Below are 22,504 nucleotides of genomic sequence, written 5' to 3' on the forward strand. Positions count from 1 at the left end.
CTAATATTTTAGAAAGTTGATTTGTCCAATTTTACAACAAATATATGGTAGGTTCTTCACAAAAAAGCTCATTTTGGACACTAAAAATGGAAAATGATTTTTTTGTGCAAAGAAAATGAAAGCTCTATTTGGCAACATTGTTTGCTATTCCAAGATGCATACTTATGCGAAATAGGAGATCATTTTGATAAACAATGCCATTGTTATGTTTCTTTGAAAAATATTCAGAGATTTCAGTTCAATGTTTTGAGATACAAGCGTGAGATAGTCTGCTAATGAGACGCAAGGAACCGCCTTCACGCGGATCACCAAATTGGAGCAATCTAAGCCATACATCGCGCGTCCATCCAACGGCGGAGCTTCTCCCGAGAAACAGAAACCCTAACCTACCCACTCACCCTCCCCTCGATCCCCCAGATCCCATCGAGGCAACCCCGCCGCCACCCACACCCACCCACCACTGTCACCGTAGCCTCGTCTCCTCCCCTCGATCCACCCTCGCGCCGGCACCGCAGCCTCGTCTCCACGACCTCGTACCGTCCACGCTTGCTCCGCAGCGCCTCTGACGACCGCGCCCGGAGCGCGACGGCGCCGCCGTTCCGAGCACTTACGGCGTCGGCCCGGCCCCCAAAACCCTCGCGGCGGCCACGCATCCCTCCATCGTTCGCTGTTGCCGCCGCCGCCACGCGATGCCCGTGGGAATCTGATCCATGTCTCACCCCCACGCCTGCGCCCCCAAGCGTCGTCCTAGGGTTCTGTTCTGCGACTGACCGGAGTCCAAGCCATGGCGCGGAAGATGCTCAAGGACGGGGAGACGCCCGTCGTCGCTGACGGCGGGGGCGTGGAGATCTACAACTGCGACCTGTTCGTCTGAGATCCACCGCCTTCGTCCGTCGAGCACATGAGGTAAATCGCCTCCCCCACTTTGTCCTTGGTCGCATCCACCGTGTGCTAGATCCCCCATTCTTGCTCTGTTTTGATTAGGCGCCACGGGGGAGCTTTGAAACAGAGTGGCTGCCAATTTCTGCAGGACCTTGGAACCATGGCGACCATGACCAGCGAAAAATGGGGCCACCGGGTTCAGCATCACCAACTGACCATCAGCCCTTGGCGCTTGCTCAGGTCACCTCAATATTTACCGCTCTCATGGCTAGCAGCTACTGTACTAGATAGATAGCTTAATGTTTTCTTCTGGAAAAAGAATGCAACACTCGGTAGTATATTCTGGATAGACAAATACTATGCCCTCGTACACTCTAGGTCGACTACAGTTCAGATGATATCTTTTCCTGGACAAAAGAATCATGGTGCATAGATAGATTCACCTTTACCTTGATATATGTTTGCTCTGTTCTGCCACTCACTGTTCGTCTAGTATGCCATCATTCTTTGTTCCAGTCCTGCACTGATATCACTATCTTGGGGTTCTAAACATTACAGGATGCTCCGACGATCACCAGAATTCCCTTTAGAGCCATACTTCATTTTTTGCTTGGTATGCTGCTGGTCTGAATCTACCTACATGCTTGACAGAATTTAACTTGGTGCTGAAACAAGCACTCGGTTGGGGCCTCCTGGGCGATGCCTACGACCGCTGCGGCGAGGTCTGCGCCTAGTAGGCCACCTTCTACTTTGGTGAGCCCATCACACCCCATCCGTAAATCACTACTCTGCAACTCTGCTGACAGTAGCTAAACATCTCAATACATTCAGTCCAAAATTGCAAAGAGCAATTTAGCGCAGGGTCAACTATTGCCACTACCTAAGCAGCAACTCTTTTGCTGCAGAATACTCACGAGAGGATGACTATTTAGTCAGGCAACCAACCTGAAGCTACTGTAGATATATGAATATTTGGCTACTGCAAATGGAGTAGTCTAACCATGAAATGGTTGCTGCTGTAGTACTCCAACCAGCCTGAAGCTATATGAAGTCTAACCAACAACTGTAGTGCTCCAGCCTGAAGCTATTCTGTAGGCCTGAAGCTATAAATTTTTGTTTCCTTGGCAAAAAATTTAGTTTACAAATTTTTGCAAATTCTGTATTTTGCAGTACTGTTTTGGTTGCAGTAGTTTTTCAGTAGCTTGTTAACTTGCTGATGCTTTCTTAATTATGTGCAGCTGCTCCACTGAAAGTTCTTTAGTGTATCTTATGCTTAGTGTTAATTCTTTGCAGCTACTCCACTGAACTACAGTACTGAAGTACTGCTTGAACTACTGCAGTATTGTTTCCAATACAGCAGTATTGGAGTATTGCTTCCGATTACTGGAGTAGCAAGTGCATTAGTAGTGTACTGCTCTTGTTTAGTAATGTAGGAATTTAGTGTTCTTCTCTTCTCTATTCTCTTCTCTTCTCCTCTTGTTCATTGTTTAGTAGTGTACATGATCATGATCAACACTGAAACATTTCTTAACCGATTTACTCCCTATTGTCAGCATTGATGCTTTCTTCAAATTTATGAGAAATTAAGATGCATCATTAAATTAACTGAATTTTTTTCTTAATTAAGATGCATCATTAAGCAGCAGGAGTACCCATTTGTACTGTACCTAAAAGAACTTTACATTTACATACACAACATGCAAATCACTTCTGTTGACTACCCAAATCAATCCGAGACATGCACATATTTCTCTCTGGATTGTGCAAGTTAGACGAACTACTCTAATTTAAACAAGTTGGGATCCATCACTACAATAGGAGTATGTTTGCATTTCACCTAGCTTGTAATCAATAACCTAGGCCTTAAGTAAATGTTTGATTACATCATGAGCTTTCCTACAAATTAGTTAGGTAGTGGTTTCAGCTGCTGCATTGTTGCTTATATTTGATATACTACACAATGTGACTGGAGTTTATTGTGATTTGCAGAAGATAGAATCTGGACGCCCTTCCCTGGTCGACGACACCCTTCCGTCGTGGGCTCTCAGTAGGACGGCGACCCACAAGATCCACACCCTTGTGGCCCTGTGACCCTCAAGCTCGACGGCTAGATCCCCTATGGCCAAGCCCTTTTGCTCGAGAGTCAAGTCCCAGTCCGACTTCCTTGCTTCCCAGCTGCTCCTTCAGTCCGGCTTCAGCAGCTCACTTCTCACCACGGTTCAGCACCTCTAGAAGTAAGCTAGACTTCTCTTCTTTTCATTTATACTGGTGATGTATATCCTAGTACATGAAATTGTGGGGGGGCTCAGATCATAGAATAGTGCATCAGTACCCAGTATATAGTCTCTGCTTTTGTTTGTACATAGCTCACTACTCAGTTCTCCTCGGCTAGAACAAGCACAAGATTCATCAGCAGCACTGAACAAAATTCATCTTAAACTAGCACAGTAGTCTGCATTTTGTCCGTGCTGTTAAATTCTGTTTATAAATTCAGTTTATAGTGCTAAACTTGCATAGTACAGTCTCTGCCTTTTGTTTATACCATTAGATTTTGTTTATAAATCCAGTTTGTACTGATAAACTTGCACAGGCTGTGCCTTTTACTTATACTGTCAATTTTTATAAATCCAGTTTATAGTGCTTACCTCTTTGTCACATTGGGTTTGGCAGCAGTTGCTAATCTCTAGCATTTACCTCTTGTTGCAGACCAGGAAATGAAAGATCGCTCGACAAACGGCCGCTTCGAGTCAGTTGGATCTGATCTTATACTCGCACACGAGAGCTATAATAGTAGCGCATCTGGTAGTGCGCCATTACAATGTCCAACAGTGCGCCATTACTATCTGACTTAGTAATGGCGCACCACATATCTGATGCGCCATTACTAACAATTTCTTTTTCAGAAAATATTTTTTCAGAATTTTTTTCCAAATATTTTAGTAATGGCGCACCACATATCTGGTGCGCCATTACTAACAATTTTTTTTCAAATTTTTTTTCAGAATTTTTTTTTTCAATTTTTTTTCAGAATTTTTTTTGTTTTTTTCTTAATCTCGGGTCACTATGGCTTAATCTTGGGTCAATATACTTAATCTCAAGTCAAATCGCACTCCGTGGTCAAACTTGCCGGAAGGTCACCCATCCTCACACTACTCTAGCCCGAGCACGCTTAACTTCGCAGTTCTATCCAACCCCAGCACCACCTCACTTAATAGGCACTTGTTGATGTCTATGACTTTGTTCATGTTTATGAATGTGATGAAATTTTGAAAAAATATTTCAAACTTCCCGGTCATATTACGTATCATATTTTGAACATTTTTTCTAAAAAAAAATTCTAAACCAATTTTTTTTCTGCTACTAGTGGCGCACCTAGAAAATGGTGCCCATTTTACTAAATTCCAGAGATATTTTGCAAATAAAGTCGAAATTCATATTTGTAAATTTTCCCAACAACTAGACCACATATCACGTGGGAAACTTCTTTTCTTTTATTTTTTTGACATTTCCATCATTTTCTCTTATTTTTTTTAAACTAAAAAGACGGTCAGGGGGTGCATTTAGTCAAAGCTACCAATGGTGCACCACCTACCAATGCACCATTAGTAACCCTGGTTACTAATGGCGCACCTGTTACGTGGTGCGCCATTACTAGTTTTGCAAAAAAGTAAAAAAAATTGTTAGTAGTGGCGCATCGTGGTTGCGCGCATTATACCCTGGTGCGCCATTACTAGTTTTGAAAAAAAAGTAAAAAAAAATTGTTAGTAGTGGCGCACAGAGTGTGTGTGGTGCACCATTACTAATTAAAACTAGTAATGACGCACTATGCCCTGGTGCGCCATTACTAGTTTTGGGAAAAAAATTGTTAGTAGTGGTGCATCGTGGGTGTGGTGCGCCATTAGTGATATGGACACTAATGGCGTACCTACACATGGTGCGCCACTGCTATATTGGCGCACCACATATGTGGTGTGCCATTAATGTCAATATTGGCTATAGCCCTTTTCCTAGTAGTGCTAGCAGCAGTACCTCATGTACATGTAATTGGACTCCCAGGGTGATGTTCTTGTAAATTCTTCCATGTCTTGCTCTTTTGCTGGTGCTACGACACATGTCAGATTGTTAGGTGTACTTGTTTCCATCTCAAATTACTTGTCTTCTTGAACATATGCCTGATGCTTGGTGCATGTAGGATGTGCTCTGTGTGGACATCTATGCATTTGTTAAGATTTTTGTAGCACATGCTATGGCCTCAAAGATTGTTTATTTTATTTTCGTTCATACATGAGCACCGTTTTTTATTGCCGTCAAGGGGTGAATTGATTTGATCGTTAATATGTGGCTGGATGTGATGTTTTGCAGGCTCAAGGTGCTAAGGTGTTGGAGACGTGCTTACTTGTTGAGCGTTTTATCCGTAGAGTGCTATATTGTGATTGGTGTAATATTGTATGATTATATTGTGATTGGTGGAATGTAATAAAATTGATTGGTATATTGGTGATTTGGCTGTTATTTGAATATATTTAAAATGTGTTCTCTGATTGGTATATCATTGAGTATATACATTGAGTTACAAGTTGTGAAAAATTACAACCTGATGTTTGGGACCTAGTGCCTAGAAGAACCTGACAATGTGCATCCAGTTGATTACAGTAATCTAAAAATTGAATGTAACAACAAAAAAGAAAACCCGAAAATAAAAAATATATAGAATGTGAAAAGGCTGCACCTTAGAAAGCAAAAAGGTCGAACCAATGGCCCAAGCCCATGTAGCTAGTAAATAATAACAGGAAAAATTACATTAAAAAGGCCGAATTGTTGGGCTCGGCCCATGTAAAACGCCGAATCGGACCGGGCTGATTCTTGTGCCATATCAGCTTGCCACGCTGGATGCCTACGTGGCCTGAGGAGGCTGCCTAGTGACCAAAAATTTGGTCGAAGAACCAACGACCTTTTACATATCACAGAGAAGGTTACTAATTTCAGTTTACGACTGCCAGCTTTTGACCTTCTGTTTTTGGTCACAAAAAGGTCGCAAATGAAAAACTATGACCTTTCAGCGGCCAATAGTGAGGGTCACAAGTTGACATATTTCTTGTAGTGTTTTCTGTTGAGTTTTGTGTTGTGAAGTTTTCAAGTTTTGGGTAAAGATTTGATGGATTATGGAACAAGGAGTGGCAAGAGCATAAGCTTGGGGATGCCCATGTCACCCCAAGATAATCTAAGGACACCAAAAAGCCAAAGCTTGGGGATGGCCCGGAAGGCATCCCCTCTTTCGTCTTCGTCCATCGGTAACTTTACTTGGAGCTATATTTTTATTCACCACATGATATGTGTTTTGCTTGGAGCGTCTTGTATGATTTGAGTATTTGCTTTTTAGTTTATCACAATCATCCTTGCTCTACACACCTTTTGAGAGAGACACACATGATTCGGAATTTATTAGAATACTCTATGTGCTTCACTTATATCTTTTGAGCTATATAGTTTTTGCTCTAGTGCTTCACTTATATCTTTTAGAGCACGGTGGTGGATTTGTTTATAGAAATTATTGTTCTCTCATGCCTCACTTATATTATTTTGAGAGTCCTACAAAACAGCATGGTAATTTGCTTTAATCATGAAATTACTCTTAATATGCAAGGTATTCAACATTAGTAAAAACTCTCTTATGAGTGCGTTGAATACTAAGTAAAGTTTGATGCTTGATGATTGTTTTGAGATATGGAGGTCATAATATTAAAGTTGTGCTAGTTGAGTAATTGTAAAATTGAGAAATACTTGTGTTGAAGTTTGCAAATCCCGTAGCATGCACGTATGGTAAACATTGTGTAACAAATTTGAAACATGAGATGTTCTTTGAGTGTCATCCCTTGTGTGGAGGTCGGAGCGCGCGATGGTTAACTCCTACCAACCTCCCCCCTAGGAGCATGCGTGTAGTGCTTGGTTTTGATGACTTGTAGATTTTTGCAATAAGTATGTGAGTTCTTTATGACTAATGTTGAGTCCATGGATTATACGCACTCTCACCTTTCCTTCATTGCTAGCCTCTTTGGTGCCGTGCATTGCCTTTTCTCACCTTAAGAGTTAGTGCAAACTTCGCCGGTGCATCCAAACCCCGTGATACGATACGCTCTATCACGCATAAACCTCCTTTTATCTTCCTCAAAACAGCCACCATACCTACCTATTATGGCATTTCCATAGCCATTCCGAGATATATTGCCATGCAACTTTCCACCGTTCCGTTTTTCATGACACGTTTCATCATTGTCATAGTGCCTTGCATGATCATGTAGTTGACATTGTATTCGTGGCAAAGGCACCATGCATATTATTTCATACATTTCACTCTTCATTCATTCCCGGTACACCGCCGGGGGCATTCATATAGAGTCATACTTCGTTCTAGTATCGAGTTGTAACCATTGAGTTGTAAATGAATAGAAGTGTGATGATCATCATTTATAGAGCATTGTCCCCAATAAAAAAGGCCAAAAAAAAGAAAGGCCCGAAAAAAGGGGGCAATGCTACTATCCTTTTTCCATACTTGTGCTTCAAAGTAGCACCATGATCCTTATCATAGATAGTCTCTTGTTTTTGTCACTTTCATATACTAGTGGGAATTTTTCGTTATAGAACTTGGCTTGTATATTCCAACAATGGGATTCCTCAAATGCCCTAGGTCTTCATGAGCAAGCAAGTTGGATGCACACCCACTTAGTTTCCTTTGTTGAGCTTTCATACATTTATAGCTCTAGTGCATCCGTTGCATGGCAATCCCTACTCCTCACATTAACATCAATTGATGGGCATCTCCATAGCCCGTTGATTAGCCGCGTTGATGTGAGACTATCTTCTCCTTTTTGTCTTCTCCACATAACACCCATCACTATATTCTATTCCACCTATAGTGCTATGTCCATGGCTCACGCTCATGTATTGCGGGAAAGTTGAAAAAGTTTGAAAATTCTAAAGTATGAAACAATTGCTTGGCTGAAACCGGGGTTGTGCATGATTTGAGTATTTTGTGTGACGAAGATGGAGCATAACCAAACTATATGATTTTGTAGGGATGAACTTTCTTTGGCCATGCTACTAGAAGACATAATTGCTTAGTTAGTATGCTTGAAGTATTATTACTTTTATGTCAATATTAAACCATTATCTTGAATCTTTCGGATCTGAATATTCATACCACAATTAAGAGGATTACATTAAAAATTATGCTAAGTAGCATTCCACATCAAAAATTCTGTTTTTATCATTTACCTACTCGAGGACGAGCAGGAATTAAGCTTGGGGATGCTTGATACGTCTCCAACGTATCTATAATTTTTTATTGTTCCATGCTATATTATATTCTGTTTTCGATGTTTATTGGGATTTATTATACACTTTTATATTATTTTTGGGACTAACCTATTAACCGGAGGCCCAGCCCAAATTGTTGTTTTTTGCCTATTTCAGTGTTTCGCAGAAAAAGAATATCAAACGGAGTCCAAACGGAATGAAACCTCCGGGAATGTGATTTTCGGAACAAACATGATCCAGAGGACTTGGAGTCTACGTAAAGCAATCAACGAGGTAGGCACGAGGTAGGGGGCACGCCTACCCCCTAGGCGCGCCCTCCACCCTTGTGGGGCCCACGTTGCTCCACCGACGTACTTCTTCCTCCTATATATACCCATATACCCGGAAAACATCAGAGGCAGAGCCAAAACCCTATTTCCACCGCCGCAACCTTCTGTACCCGTGAGATCCCATCTTGGGGCCTTTTCTGGTGCTCCGCCGGAGGGGGCATTGATCACGGAAGGCTTCTACATCAACACCATAGCCTCTCCGATGATGTGTGAGTAGTTTACCTCAGACCTTCGGGTCCATAGTTATTAGCTAGATGGCTTCTTCTCTCTCTTTGGATCTCAACACTACAAAAAAAAGACACATCCGTGACATTTTGGGCCGAACAATTTTTTTTTCTGTCATACATATGACACTTCTATGACGATAATTGTGACAAAACCCGGTATCATCATAGATGTGGTGGGCTCCTACTTCTATGACAAAAAATAATGACAGAAAATGGGCTTTTCGTCTTGGGCGGGCCGGAGACGCAGCTGCATGACATTCTTTGGGCCGTCCATGACGGAAAAACCGTGGTAGAATCGAGGGGGAGGAAAATTTCGGGGAGTTCCCGGTTACGGTGGGAGGTCGGGGGCCGAGCGATGCGCGTTTCTCTCGTACACGTACGCGCGTGTGTGCGAGGCGTTGGCTCTAAACTGAACCCGAGCGAGGTGTTGGGCTCTAACTGAACCCGAGCGATTGCACTGTAGGCTACTGCGTTACTGAACCAGAGCGATCGATCGATGGCTGTTAACTGAACCCGATCGAGCGATTCCTTCGCTACTGCTGCTAACTGAAGCCGATCGATTGGATGAACAGTGAGCGTTGCGGAGGGGGGGGGGGTTGGATGAACAGTGAGCGGTGGCGTTGCCTCTGGATGAACAGGACCCCGTGGTGTGGAGGGCTGAATGAACAGTAGACGGTGGAGGGGTGCCCGTGGAGGGGTGGTTGAACAGGACCCCGTGGTGTGGAGGGCTGGATGAACAGTAGATGGTGGAGGGGTGCCCTTGGAGGGGTGGTTGAACAGTAGCCGGTGGAGTAGCACGCGGTGGAGGCTGGATGAACAGGAGCCCGTGGAGGCTGGAGGAGGTCGACGGTAGCCCGTGGAGGCTGGAGGAGGTCGACGGTGGAGATGAACAGTATCCCGTGGAGTCCCGTTTTGCGGTACGCCACACCCCTCCTGATGAACAGGACCCCCGTTTCGACCGTAGGAGGTCCGTTTCGTCCTTTTTCGGTACGCCACACCCCTCCCGATCAACAGGACCCCCGTTTCGACCGTAGGAGGACCGTTTCGTCCGTTTTGCGGTACGCCACACCCCTCCCGATCAACAGGACCCCCGTTTCGACCGTAGGAGGACCGTTTGCTCCGTTTTGCGGTACGCCACACCCCTCCCGATCAACAGGCGCCCGTTCCGAACGTAGGAGGTCCGTTTCCTCCGTTTTGCGGTACGCCAGGCCTCGTTTCCATCGCCTGTTCCGTCCAAGCCCTCCCGATGAACACGACCACGCATTCCGTTCCAACCCAGCCGGTTGGCTCCCATGCGTTCCGTTGCCTCCCGATGAACACGACACATTCCGTTGCCTCCCCTTGAACACGACGCATTCTGTTGCCTCCCCATGAACACGACGCATTCCGTTGCCTCCCCATGAACACGAAGACGACTCTGTTTCTCCGACTCAGCCATGTACACGAGCCCTGGCCGTACGTATGCGCGAGTAGGCGTTCGAGACCCCACCCGTATGTACACATACGTGGCCGTATTTTCTTTCTTGCACCCTGGCCGCTGTACGTATGTGTACATGCTACGTGCGCGCCTCTACTATGACACGTGCGCGCCTCTATATCCACCAGTATATATGTACGTACACGTTCGCGACCAGAATGACAACGCTACGTACGCTTCGACCAGGTGGGTCCCGACTGTCAGGCACTTCCTTGCGTGCGAAGATGTAGCTGGTGGGTCCCAGCAGTTAGGGGGGAAACATTTTTTTCGCGAAATACGGTGGCCCGTCCGGTGGGTCCCCGCTGTCAGGTGGAGGAATAATTATTTTGCACGTAATAAGGAGGCACTTCCTTCCTGCGGCCGTGGACCCAGTTGTCAGCCTCTCCACGTACAGTCCACGTCCGATGGAAGCCGTTCCTTGACCACGTTGATCACGCCGCGCCGAGAGCACCAGGGCGGTGGACGACGGCGAGGACTAGGAAGGGGACGACGTGGAGCCGGGGAAGACGCGACAGTGGATGCCCATGCGTAGAGGAGTAAGAGGGTTCACTGGTTCGCTGCGGTGTGAGGCTGCCGTCGCCGCAGAATAACAGGGCGTGTGGGTGAGTAGAGGGATGGCCTGGCCAGCGGTGGGAGTAGTAGGGGGCGGTGAGGCCTCCGCCGCATCGCAGCCGGCCAAGGGAGGTAGGAGCACGAGGCACGACTGGCGCTGGTTTGGGCGGCTGGAGCAAGAAGACCAGACGTTGAAGAAGCACTACGGCCGTTGGATGGACATCGTATGGTCACTGGAGCTAGAATCGTGCATATTGACTAAGTTGACAAAGCCCTCCATCCCCGTCAACTTAGTAGGCCCACAAGTCAGCCAGCCACTATACTGGGTCCCAGCTAACAGGGGGAGTATTCATTTTTTTGTGCGTAATAAGGAGGCACTTCCTTGCGTGCAAAGATATAGCTGGTGGGTCTGAGCTGTCAGCGGCGGTAACATTTTTTTTTTGCGAAATACAGAGGCCCTTTCGGTGGGTCCCTGATGTCAGGTGGAGGAATCATTATTTTGCGCGTAATAAGGAGGCATTTCCTTGCATGCGGCCGTGGACCCAGCTGTCAGCCTCTCCACGTACAGTCCACTTCAGATGCATGTCGGTCGTTGACCACGTTGACCAGGCCACGCCGAGAGCACCAGGGCGGTGGACGACGGCGAGGCCTAGGAAGGGAACGACACGGAGGCAGGGAAGACTCGGCAGTTGTTTCCCACGCGGAGGGGAGTACGACCGTACGAGGGTTTACTGGTTCGTCTGCCGTCGCCGGAGAATAACAGCAGGTGTGGGTGAGTAGAGGGATGGCTAGGCCAGCGATGGGAGTACGGTGGGGCGGTGAGGCCTGCGTGGCAGTAGAGCCGGCCGTGGGGAGGAGGGAGCAGGCAGTCCCGCCGGCGCTTGTTTGAGCGGCTGGAGCAGGAAGAGCAGAGATTGAAGAAGCACGACGGCCGTTGGATGGCCATCCAACAGTCACTGCTTGTGCGTCAACCTTTTTTTAGGAAAGCCTCAAATCTGTGGAAAACAGCATACAGCCCATCTGCAATTATTTCTAATAATTTACAGCCCATTTGCTAATTATTAAGGTTTTTTTGGAGCCCATATTCTTTTTGTTAGTATTACAGCCCATATTGTGGCCACAGTTAAAAAATTGTACGAAATTTTGCATATTTCGGTACGGTCCGAACGGTTTTTAATCCCGAAATTTCGACTCACATTCAAACTGATTTTAAAAATAAATGTATATCAATATAAAATCCAACAAATTCTCCACGCATAAAAATTAATGTAATTTAAAATCTCGAAATGAAAAAAAAGATATTTGAAACTAATTGCCGGTTTGATGTGTTTTAAAAATGTACAGCCCATTTCTCATTACTGATGGGCCATTTTCTCGGCCAGCCGAATGAAAGCTCTCCTCGTCTTGAAAGATTTGCAGCCCAACAGGCCTGACAGAGCGACTTACTTGGCAAATCACAAAAAAACTGGGTTGTGGCCGTGGACCCAGCTGTCAGCCTCTCCACGTACAGTACTCTTCTGATGGAATGTCGTTGACCACGTTGACCACGCCGCGCCGAGAGCACCAAGGCGGTGGACGACGGCGAGGCCTAGGAAGGGGACGACGCGGAGCCGGGGAAGACGCGACAGTGGATGCCCACGCGGAGAGGAGTATGAGGGTTCACTGGTTCGGCTGCGGTGTGAGGCTGCCGTCGCCGCAGGGCCTGGCTAGCGGTGGGAGTAATTGGGGGCGATGAGGCCTCAACGGCAGCACAGCCGGCCACTGGAGGCAGGAGCAGGCGGTCTCCCCGGCGCTGGTTTGGGCGGCTGGTGCAAGAAGAGCAGCGATTGAAGAAGCAGCAGGACCGTTCGATTCAAATCCAACGGTTACTGCTGCTAGAATCGTTTGTTGACTAAGTTGACAAGCCCTGCGTACGCGTCAACTTAGTAGGCCCACAGGTCAGCCTCCCAACCGGTGCGCCCCAGATGTCAGTGGGAGGAATCATTTTTTTCGCGTAATAAGGAGGTAGTTGATTGCGTGCGGCCAGGCCAGCGGAGGGAGTAGGGTGGGCCGGGGAAGCCTGTGTGGCATCACAGCGGGCCACAAGAGGAGGGAGCAGGTAGTCCCGCCGGCGCTAGTTTAGGCGGCTGGAGCAGGAAGATCAGAGATTGAAGAAGCACGTCGGCCGTTGGATGGACATCCAACAGTCACTGCTGCTAGAATCGTGTGTTCACTGACAAAGCCTTGCGTAAACAAGTCAGCCTCGAAATCTGTGGCATGTACAGCCCATTTGCTATTATTTTTATCATTTTTACTCATTTTCTAATTCATATGGAATTTATTGCAGCCTGTTTTCCATTTTTAGAATTGCTGGCCATTTTCTGGTCAGTACCAGGGTCAAAAAATTAACTAAATATGTGGGAAATTTTGAAAATTCGCAAATTTTTGCTGGGGAACGAAATATTCTTAATCCAAAAATTAATAGCCATACTAAAACAAATTTAAAAATAAATTAGTACTATGTCATGTTAAATCCAATGAAATACGTATAAGATATCAGTGAAGAACAAAAACAAAAAAAGAAACTTATATCCCATTTGCTATAAATTTTTTGGATTTTCAACCCCTTTTGATATTACTTTTAACAGACATTGAGCATACACTTAAGCCAGGCCGGAATGCATCCCTCCTCGTCTTGAAAGATTTGCAGCCCAGTAATTCGGAGAAAACAAATAGGCCTAGCTTGGGTATTCTTTAAAAAGAAATACTGGGCTACCTATTTTCCGAAAGAACTGGTGCATGAGCATTTAGCTTTATTTATTTATTTATTTATTTATGTTTAGGGGACCATGAGCATGTACCTGGGCCGGATTCATGTGAGAGCCTCCCTTCCTGTTAATTACGGGCTTCATCAGTGGGCTGCATGTTATCAACAAGTGGAAAATGTGTTCCGTACGAAAAATAGTATGCGCTACGTACGGTACGGGGCACTAAAGGATCAAACCATGCAACGACTTCCAAAACATTGTGTTTGTCATTCTAACAACACATATATTCAACCAACAGACGAAATATACTACTGATTGTACATTGAAAACAGCAGCAGCAGCAACCAGGGCTGGGGGTGCAACAGAAGCAGTAAGCAGGCCAGAAGAGTGAAGACGCAGCTCTCTCTTCCAAACCAAACATCAGCCATCATTACAAAAGGGCTACCAAAAAAGAACAAGTGTATGCATCAAACTAAATAAAGATCCTACAACACCAAGTGTACGCATCTAACTAACTGGCTCAGTTAGACGTTACTATTTATTAAGCTGTGGAGATTGGCTGACGGCTTGAACCAGATGGGTGCCTGACGGGGGAAACTCCAGCCAGCAGGTCGAAGTCTGATACTTGCGACCCTCTCTCCTACTTTGGGCTGCAGAGTGTGGCGGCACATATCAGGGTATGGTGCATGCAGAGACGCATGGTACGCTGTGTACACACAGTTTTGCCTGATGAACGAAACCGCGCTGCCATCATGATCCTTGTCGTCGGTTATCTCCTGGTTAATCGGATAATTAAGTCCGACAAAGAGATAGCGTGTACCAAGGCTACTTACCAGCCTCCAGTCAAAAATTCCTGAAGGCCCAGAGAAGCTGGGATCCTGCTCAAAGACCTTGCAGTGACTGTGATTGTATTCCGCGAAACAACATGTCCGGTACGTGCGAACGATCATCAATCTTTCGCCGTCGTCTGATCAAGCCAGGAACCACCTGCAACTGACATGCCGCTTTTCTTTGAAAAAAGGTTCTGGCATTAGGAAGGGTAGGGACACCAGGCGGCCTACAACATCATATCAAGTTGGAGTCAAATAAAAAAGGGCTCTTGATTTAGTCAATCTTAAGAACAGCATGTTATGAGCATGAATATTTTTTCAGCAAATGTTGACAGTAATATAAGCAAGCCATCATGATATCATAGGAAAGTAGCATACTGCTGTAACAGCCGTTTGTAGCGATTACTGGAGTAGGCCAGCAATACGTCCAGCCATAGAAGGAGTCGACAGCGTAAATGAAGCCCTTGTGTTCAATGGCATCAGAGAACCATGGAGGATGTATGATCCTGTGATGGACGTGCAGATTTATCCACTTACCGCAGTGACCTGTCAGATAGGCGAGACCGCGGTTGAAGAACGCAATTAGCCTAAAGTCTTTATAATTCGCAGATCTTGTGGGCACTTGGCAGATTACAACATTGAGCAAATCAAACTTGGTATCATGTTGGCTACTGTAAGATTCCGAGTATTCTGGGCCGCGGTGCCAAAGCAGTGCAGTGTTAATCGAAGGAAGGGGGTCAATCACCGGGTGTAGACCTCCACGAGCATCCAGCTGCCGCGACCGTCGACGAGCACCATCCAAGACGTGTTCATGCCGACCCAGTACATACCGTTAATGTAGTTGAGGCTGACGGGGATCGGATCACAGTCAAGGGGGTTGATGCTCGCCACCCTACGATCGTTATGCTGCGTGACACGCCGTTTCTGAGGATCAGGCGGCATCAGCAAGCAAGGAGCTGGCTTAAAAAGCTCCGGCCTGAGGGATTTGAGTAAACGGTATAGCCCCGACGAGCACGCGGCGAGCGGCATGGTACTGAGATTGTCCACACGCGAAACAATGAGCTTGATTACCTCTGTGAGGAGCGAATTCCGGCCACTCTTTCGGCGGACGCTGCTCGGTTCTGCCATTGTTAGTGCTTGGGTTTCGGACTAGGGGCGAGGCGCCTTAGCGGGGATGGAAGATTGGACAAGATTATGTGTGAACAAAGATGGAGAAGCGAATATGTGCTGCGGGAAGTGGACAGGTGATGGTGACTACAGCACGCCGCTTGACTTACGAGACACATACCAGCAGCGTAGGGTCATGTCGATGCCAGACAACTTGCTTGAGTGATCACAGTACTGGTACTCCCTACAGTGCTATGCCCTAACTTGCTTGAGTAGAGTAGTAGAGTAGGACTCTGCTCTACTACTAGCACCGGAGGAGTAGTATATTCTAATCTAAAATAGTTACAAACTTCAATGCCCGAGCGTGGAACGACTACGAACCGTGCTCAAAGACCGTATCTACGTGGTGTTTGGACATGGGCGACAACCTCAACGCCAACGGTGCTCCTCCCGTTGCACCGTATGTGTTTCTGTCCTTTCTGTTTGAAATCGTGGTAGAATTCATGTTTCTACTCTGTATCCTACTACTATGCTAGTCCACATGATTAGTTTCATCTCTGTTATAGCCGTCATGATTTATTTTGTGGTTATTCGGATTAAATCTCGTAGTAACTTGCTCATATATTCAACTGGCGCAACGTCCCCTACAGCCACTCCCGTTTCATGGACGGCCTGGTCGATGCCTCCAAGGAGCCCTTCGTCCACTGCTATGAGTGCCCGATGCCGTTTTGTGGCTCGCCAGCGGACATGGTGCATCACCTCACGGATGCGTGCAACAGTCACTACTGGCCCTTGGCGGAGAACATCAAGTACGAGACGTGCTACCCGTTCACCAAGCTGGAGTCGCTGGAGGATCACCGCCGCCTGCTAGTCTCGGAGGAGGACGACAGCGTCTTCCTCTTGATCGTGGGCACCGGCGAGGCCCGCGCAGGCCGTCGCCCCGTCTCTGTAATGTGCGTCAGGGGCGACGCCGCTGACGCTGACACTGACACGAGGCCAATGTACGGGTGCGTGGTCAGTGTTACTACCCCTCCGGGTCGCGTGGGCGGCGAAACCGGCCTCATCGAACAGACTTGGACTCTGGGGAGCTGGGACTATCCCGCCAATGTGGACTTGGAAAACCCATGGCATCCTTTACCCGCCGACGCGGTGCACGGGGACTCCAAGGAGGTTCACCTGGACATACGCATTACCAAGTTAAATGTTGATCATTAGTCTTCGCTCAATGTAATCCGCTGTCTAAGCATGTGGAGACATCCATGCAGGATCTTGCTCTATTGGAGTATCGCGCATGAATAAAAGTGTATCCATTTATGGTTTAGTCTAGAATCTTCCATGTATGAATTTTTACTACAGTACTGGTGAAAGACTTACGATGAACCATTTCTTACATCTCCTCTGCTTGCTTGCAAGTCATCCTGATTTAATCCCTCCGTCTAGGTGTATAAGGGCATGGTTAATATTACTTAATAGTATAGCCAACTGTTGACTATAAGAAAGTGCCATGTCATCTGTAGCCAACATGTATAACAATCGATACTCAAAAACTAATTCTTAAAGATCATTTCTTGCAAAGCACAATAAGTGTTATTTCTTCACAAGTTTTGGATGCAGGTTGAACAGTTGAATGCTTTTGTTTGCAAAAGATACCTTTTAATCTATTTCACCCGGATGTTTGTGAGCTCCAGAGATGAAATAATATCCAAAGAAACCTATCGATAGCCATTACACATGAGATGACCCCCACATCCTTTGTCAAAATAAACAACTCCCCGATCAATGCATTTCACTCTTCGGTGCAACGCACAGGCACCTTACTACTATAGATTAGTACGACCAAAAATTGAACTAACATTATATATAGTACGATAAATGTTGATGCATGTCACCTAAAATTATATCATTCAAAACTATGTTAAAAAACGAATCCAACGATATAGTTTTTGTTGACATGCACTAACATTTTGTCAGTTAAATCTTCAGTCAAATTCAATGGGGGACTAATAAACCACGACCGATGTAGTACAAGTGTAGAGGGCGGCGCTGCACGGGAGTCTCACCTCTCACCCTGCTCGTGGCGCGGCAGTAAAGTCGTGATATCACAAAACCCAACCACTCCCAGTAATAAGTGGCCTGGTAAAATAAACGGACAAGCAACCATCACATCCCTCCATCTTTTTTGCATTTCATCTCTCTGCATTTACTTTCTCCGATTCATCTCGCACACTCGATCCCTAGCTACTACTCCTAGGGCCAGTTCTTTTGGCGGCTTCCCCAGCTTTTCCCACAAGACTAGTCACAGTGGAGAGTAACAATAAGGTGCCTCACTCATTTATTTGGGCTTCTAAACTACTACTCCATCCTGGTTTATTCCTCACCATTGTAATTTGTGCTAAATTTTGACCAAAGATTTAACTGGTTTATTCCTCACCATTGTAATCCCTCCGTCTAGGTGTGTAAGTCATCTTACGAAAACCAAATAATCCCGAAACACTTAGGCGCGGTGCATTAACTTTTACCTCGTTTCTTGTTTCTTGACATATCAACCAATAAGAGATAAATAGTGTGCATGCTTTTAATGACTTGAGATATTAAACACGACATGCAGTGGTTAGTTCATTGCATGCAATACTATTAATTAGCAAATAAACATTAACGTTTTTTGTTTTCTCCTCCTCCTTGGTCACGGTGCACAGCCTAAGATGACTTACTCACCTAGACGGATGGAGTAGTGCATGTGACATGCACTAAGATTTCATTAGTTAAATTTATGATCAAAATTTGACACAGATTACAATGGGGACAAATAAACCAGGACGGAGGTAGTAGTTATGGGATTACTAATCTGGAAGCTTAAAAGAACTGGCCCCTGGTACTCCTACTAGTAGTAGTACTCAACTTGGAATTCCAATTGCACGGCACAACTTGTTAGGCAAAAAATTTGATACAGGGTGTAGGAAGCGGTTTGGGAATTTGCATTCCTTTCCAACCAGTGAGATACTCCGTACAAAGTACGACAGAGAAATAACCACAGAGAAGGAAGCTAAAAGTAAACAATCAAACGAGCATTTTTGCATTTGTTTTGCATTGAATCATTTCACAAGCTTGACTAGTGCTGTTTTTCTACTTTTACAAAAACCGCAACGTAATGTTAAAACATGCATTTGCACGTACATAAGTAATAGTAGTACTCCCTCCGTCTAGGTGTATAAGTCTTGGCTCCTTTTTGGTCACGGTGCACAACCAAAGATGACTTATTGACCTGGACGGAGGGAGTAGCACAGTCTGCAAGCATATATCGAGAGAGATGTGTAGTGTGATAGTATATAGTAAAGTTTGTGCTATATGCACGTACTTGCAAAATGCGTACGAATACACAAGGTTTCCAAACTTTCCCTTTTACATACTTAATTAAGGACGCTAAAAATTCCTGAACGTTCGGGATTTATCATTTGCGTCCCAAAACTAATGAGATCGCCTTACAAAACAAAAATTATACTCCTCCTAAAAGCCACGGCGCTCGCAGGAGCGCTTGCGGCGCGCCACGAGTGCCCTGGTGCGCGTCCGTTTCCCAGCGCGCCGACACAACGCCTCTTCCTCAGCCTCGCAACTCGCGAGGTGCTGATTGGCGGCTTGCCGGCGGGCGAGCGCGATCTCACCAGTGTGGTGATCCGGCGCCAACACGTACTCCTCCTCACTGGAAGCATGCACCCGGTCCACGTATCGCCAAGCGTAGATGAGGCGCTTGGGCCTGACTGCACTCAGGGCATCGACACGGGCGTCCTCCGCCACCCTCACGACCCTCGCACGAGCCTTCTGCCAAAGAGCCAATTGCCTGACTCTCTCGGACGCGACATAGGCCTCCCAGGCAGCTTGTTCCGTGGTGCGCTTCTCTTCCTCGGCCTTCTTCTCCGCCTCTATTTTGGCAAGCTCTGCTGGAGGCAAAGCCTCCCACAAGGCGACATCCATTTCTTTCCAAAGCTCCTCAAGGCTGGGGGGCTCGGCGGGCGGCGCGGCGTTCTCCTCGTAGCGGGGAGCCGACGCGTCCTCCGGCGCGCGTGCTGGCGAGATTGGGAAAGCCGACGCGTCCACCTCGCGGCGAGGAGCGGAACGCCGACGCGTCCTCCTCGACTAGTGGCGGCGAGGAATGGAACGGCGACGTGTCGCGTCGCGGCGAGGAGCGGAACGCCGACGCGTCCTCCTCAACTAGTGGCGGCGAGGAACGGAACGGCGACGCGTCGCGTAGCGGCGAGGAGCGGAACACCGACGCGTCCTCCTCGACTAGTGGTGGCGAGGAACGGAACGGCGACGCGTGACCGTCCGCGCGGTGCAGCGAGGGGCTCCTAGGGCTTGGAGGGGTGATGCCATGGTGGTCGACGTGAGAGGGAGGGGGAGGAGATAGCGATGAACGTGAATGTGAGGGGGAGGAGATAGCGATGTCGTGGGAGGCGCAGTATTTATAGCGAGCAATGGCACACCTACGTAAGATATGGACTGAGCTGCACTGACTTAACTGCAGGTCCAGTTGCGTCACTGACATGTGGGCCAGACCCCTGTTGGGCCCATATGTCAGTGACCCAATGCACCTGCAGCTAAGTAACAGCTACGTGGGCATATTTGTTGGAGTAAATTACGGGGGAGCGAAGGGGTGGAAATATTGCTGGTCACAACGGATTGGACGAGCGGTGGGGGAGGAGAGTCATGCATGCAGATTTTTTCACACGGGGTGGAGTGGTGGGACCGCCGGAGAGAGAAGGAGAGTTTGGCAGGCATATTGTTTCCACACATGGAGAGGAAAAGATTTGGAGACGAACGGGCTTCCTGCAGGTATGAGAAACGGTGCATAATAAGTCATCTTGCATGTCGGGCTAGGTATAGTCTTGAGTCATTAAAAACATACACGCCCCACACATGTTCATATTTCGAGGTGCACTAAATTATTGCGTGCGATGATTAAGGCTGGCCATAATGGTGGTATCTTAGCTGGTATCATGCACACGGGAATAGCAAACATGCTGATGGCAAAGAATTAAAGAAGAGAGGGGGGTTAGAGTAACTAGTGTTCATGCATGCATTGGTAAACACATTTTTTTGTGAAGAATGACAGCACTAGTTGAGTACTTTTGCAGACTTCAAAAACTATTCCACCGCCTCTACTATCTTGCTAAGAGTAGGTGAAATTTTTGAATCGAGCCCTTTAAACTAGAAGGGAGGTAGTGGTACTCTAAGGCTGGTCATAGTGGGGAGTAACTTAGACTAGTAACATGCATATGTTACTAGTCTATGTTACTACCTCTATAGTGCATAGTATCATAGATTAGTATCATAGGTGGTCTCATTTATTGCCATGCATGACATATAGTAGCATCACATTTATTATGTTACGGTATCTACCTATGCTACTATAACCATCTCTCTCTTCTTTAATTGCCTACCACATTAGCATGTTTGTGAGTCCCAAGTGCATGATACTACTTATGTTACCCCCACTATGGCCAGCCTAATAGCTAACCTTGTTGTGATGACAAGATAGGACATGGCACGCACCTGGACGGAGGAACTAGTCTGCATTGTGCATTTAAGTTTTGTCTGAAGTCAATGTACCTCTACTTTCACCAGACTTATAGAAAAATGTGTCAACATTCACAATGTCAAATCAATATTTTTACACTCATTATAAAACGTAGTTCTTATACTCATTATAATCAGTATTGTAGATATTGATATTTTTAGTATAAATTTGGTCGTGGGATTTCATTGATGCCTGTCAAAGCATGGAGGAAGCAGAGCTTAGGGCTTGCATTGTCGGTCTCTACATAGGTATTTCTCTTCATAATCCTGTAATTTTAGAGGCTGATTGCGCTTTTGTGGTAGCGTCTCTTGCATCGGGGGACTATGACAGGTCTGCTATGCTTGACCTGAAGATGAAAGTGTTGAGCATCTCGAAGTTGATCAACAATCTTCAATTGTCAAAGATTAGCCGTTCGGCCAATAAGGTGGCACACTTAATCGCTAAGTATAGCTTTGACAAAAGATTAGATGGTATTCTTGTAAATAACGTACCACCCTGTGTGGTGAATATTGTATCGAATGAGTGTACTGGTGTGGCTGGTTAATTAATATAAGGTGGTGTTCAAAAAAAGTATAAATTTGGTTAAACACTTTGCAAATGGTTGACGGGAGTAAAAAGGACCAGAGGGAGTATCATGCACGCGGAGTAGGCAAAAAAATTGCTTGTCTAAAAAAGGCAAAAAAATTGCTCATTTATAGCCGGTTGAAGTCTCAAAGGGCGCGACCGCGCGAGGGAGGCGAAGGTCGTGGGAGGCGCGACGTTTGACGGAATTAAGTGAAGTTACATCCACGCGCCGGCATGGCGTGCGAACAAGCAGAAGCTATACCGTCAGGCCTACGATATGGGTCTAGTAGACATGACATCTAGTGGGTCCCGCATAGTTCTCGAGAACTCTTTGGGGGCTCGCAGCCGTTTATCCACCGGGCAAGCCAGCAACCCCACGCCGTTCGCACGCCCTACTCGTCCCCGTCTTCTACCTTACAACAGTTCGCTCCCAGTCGTCCCGCCTTTCACATTAGTTCGCTCCTAGTTTTTTTTGCGGGGTACAACAGTTCAACTTCTCCTAACCCTCCTCCAAAATCCATGGCCTCCCAAATCTCCATGGTCGCTGCTGAGTACCAGGTTAGAGCCATCACCGGCGATCAGTTCATCGTCATCTACACACGTGGATCCGAGACAGTGAAAGCATGGCTTGCTCGCTTCCTACGCATGTTCAACAGTTCAACGGATGAGTGGGTCGCTGGGCTAGATGTTGAGTACACCACAGTCCTGGGACGAGAGAAGGATCTAAAGGACGAAGAGAGGAAGAAGCCCACCGTGATCCAGGTCTGCGTACATAACGTTTGCTTGGTCTACCACATATGCCATGCCGACGTTGAGTGCCAGGATTTTAAAAACTTCCTCAAGGACAAAAGAGTGAAATTCGTTACTGTAGGCTTTAAGAACAACAGGGATGTGCTGCGTCGG

At 46.5% G+C, this 22,504-nt stretch overlaps 1 long non-coding RNA gene across 5 annotated transcripts; it reads left to right on the forward strand.

The window, feature by feature from the left end:
- Nucleotides 1–392: 392 nt before the first annotated feature.
- LOC109763167 (uncharacterized) lies at nt 393–5,429 on the forward strand. 5 transcript variants are annotated; one of them, XR_002232844.4, is made up of 6 exons: nt 412–906; nt 1,031–1,122; nt 1,534–1,635; nt 2,872–3,116; nt 3,589–3,684; nt 5,245–5,429. It is a non-coding gene; the product is annotated as an uncharacterized lncRNA (long non-coding RNA). The 5 variants fall into 5 exon arrangements; XR_006671225.2 differs by lacking the exon at nt 5,245–5,429 and adding an exon at nt 1,788–1,973 and having other exon boundaries at nt 426–906; nt 3,589–3,986; XR_006671222.2 differs by lacking the exon at nt 5,245–5,429 and having other exon boundaries at nt 393–906; nt 1,441–1,635; nt 3,589–5,049.
- Nucleotides 5,430–22,504: the final 17,075 nt, after the last annotated feature.

Source organism: Aegilops tauschii, chromosome 3 (assembly GCF_002575655.3).
Source record: "Aegilops tauschii subsp. strangulata cultivar AL8/78 chromosome 3, Aet v6.0, whole genome shotgun sequence".
In the NCBI taxonomy this organism is placed as follows: domain Eukaryota; kingdom Viridiplantae; phylum Streptophyta; class Magnoliopsida; order Poales; family Poaceae; genus Aegilops; species Aegilops tauschii.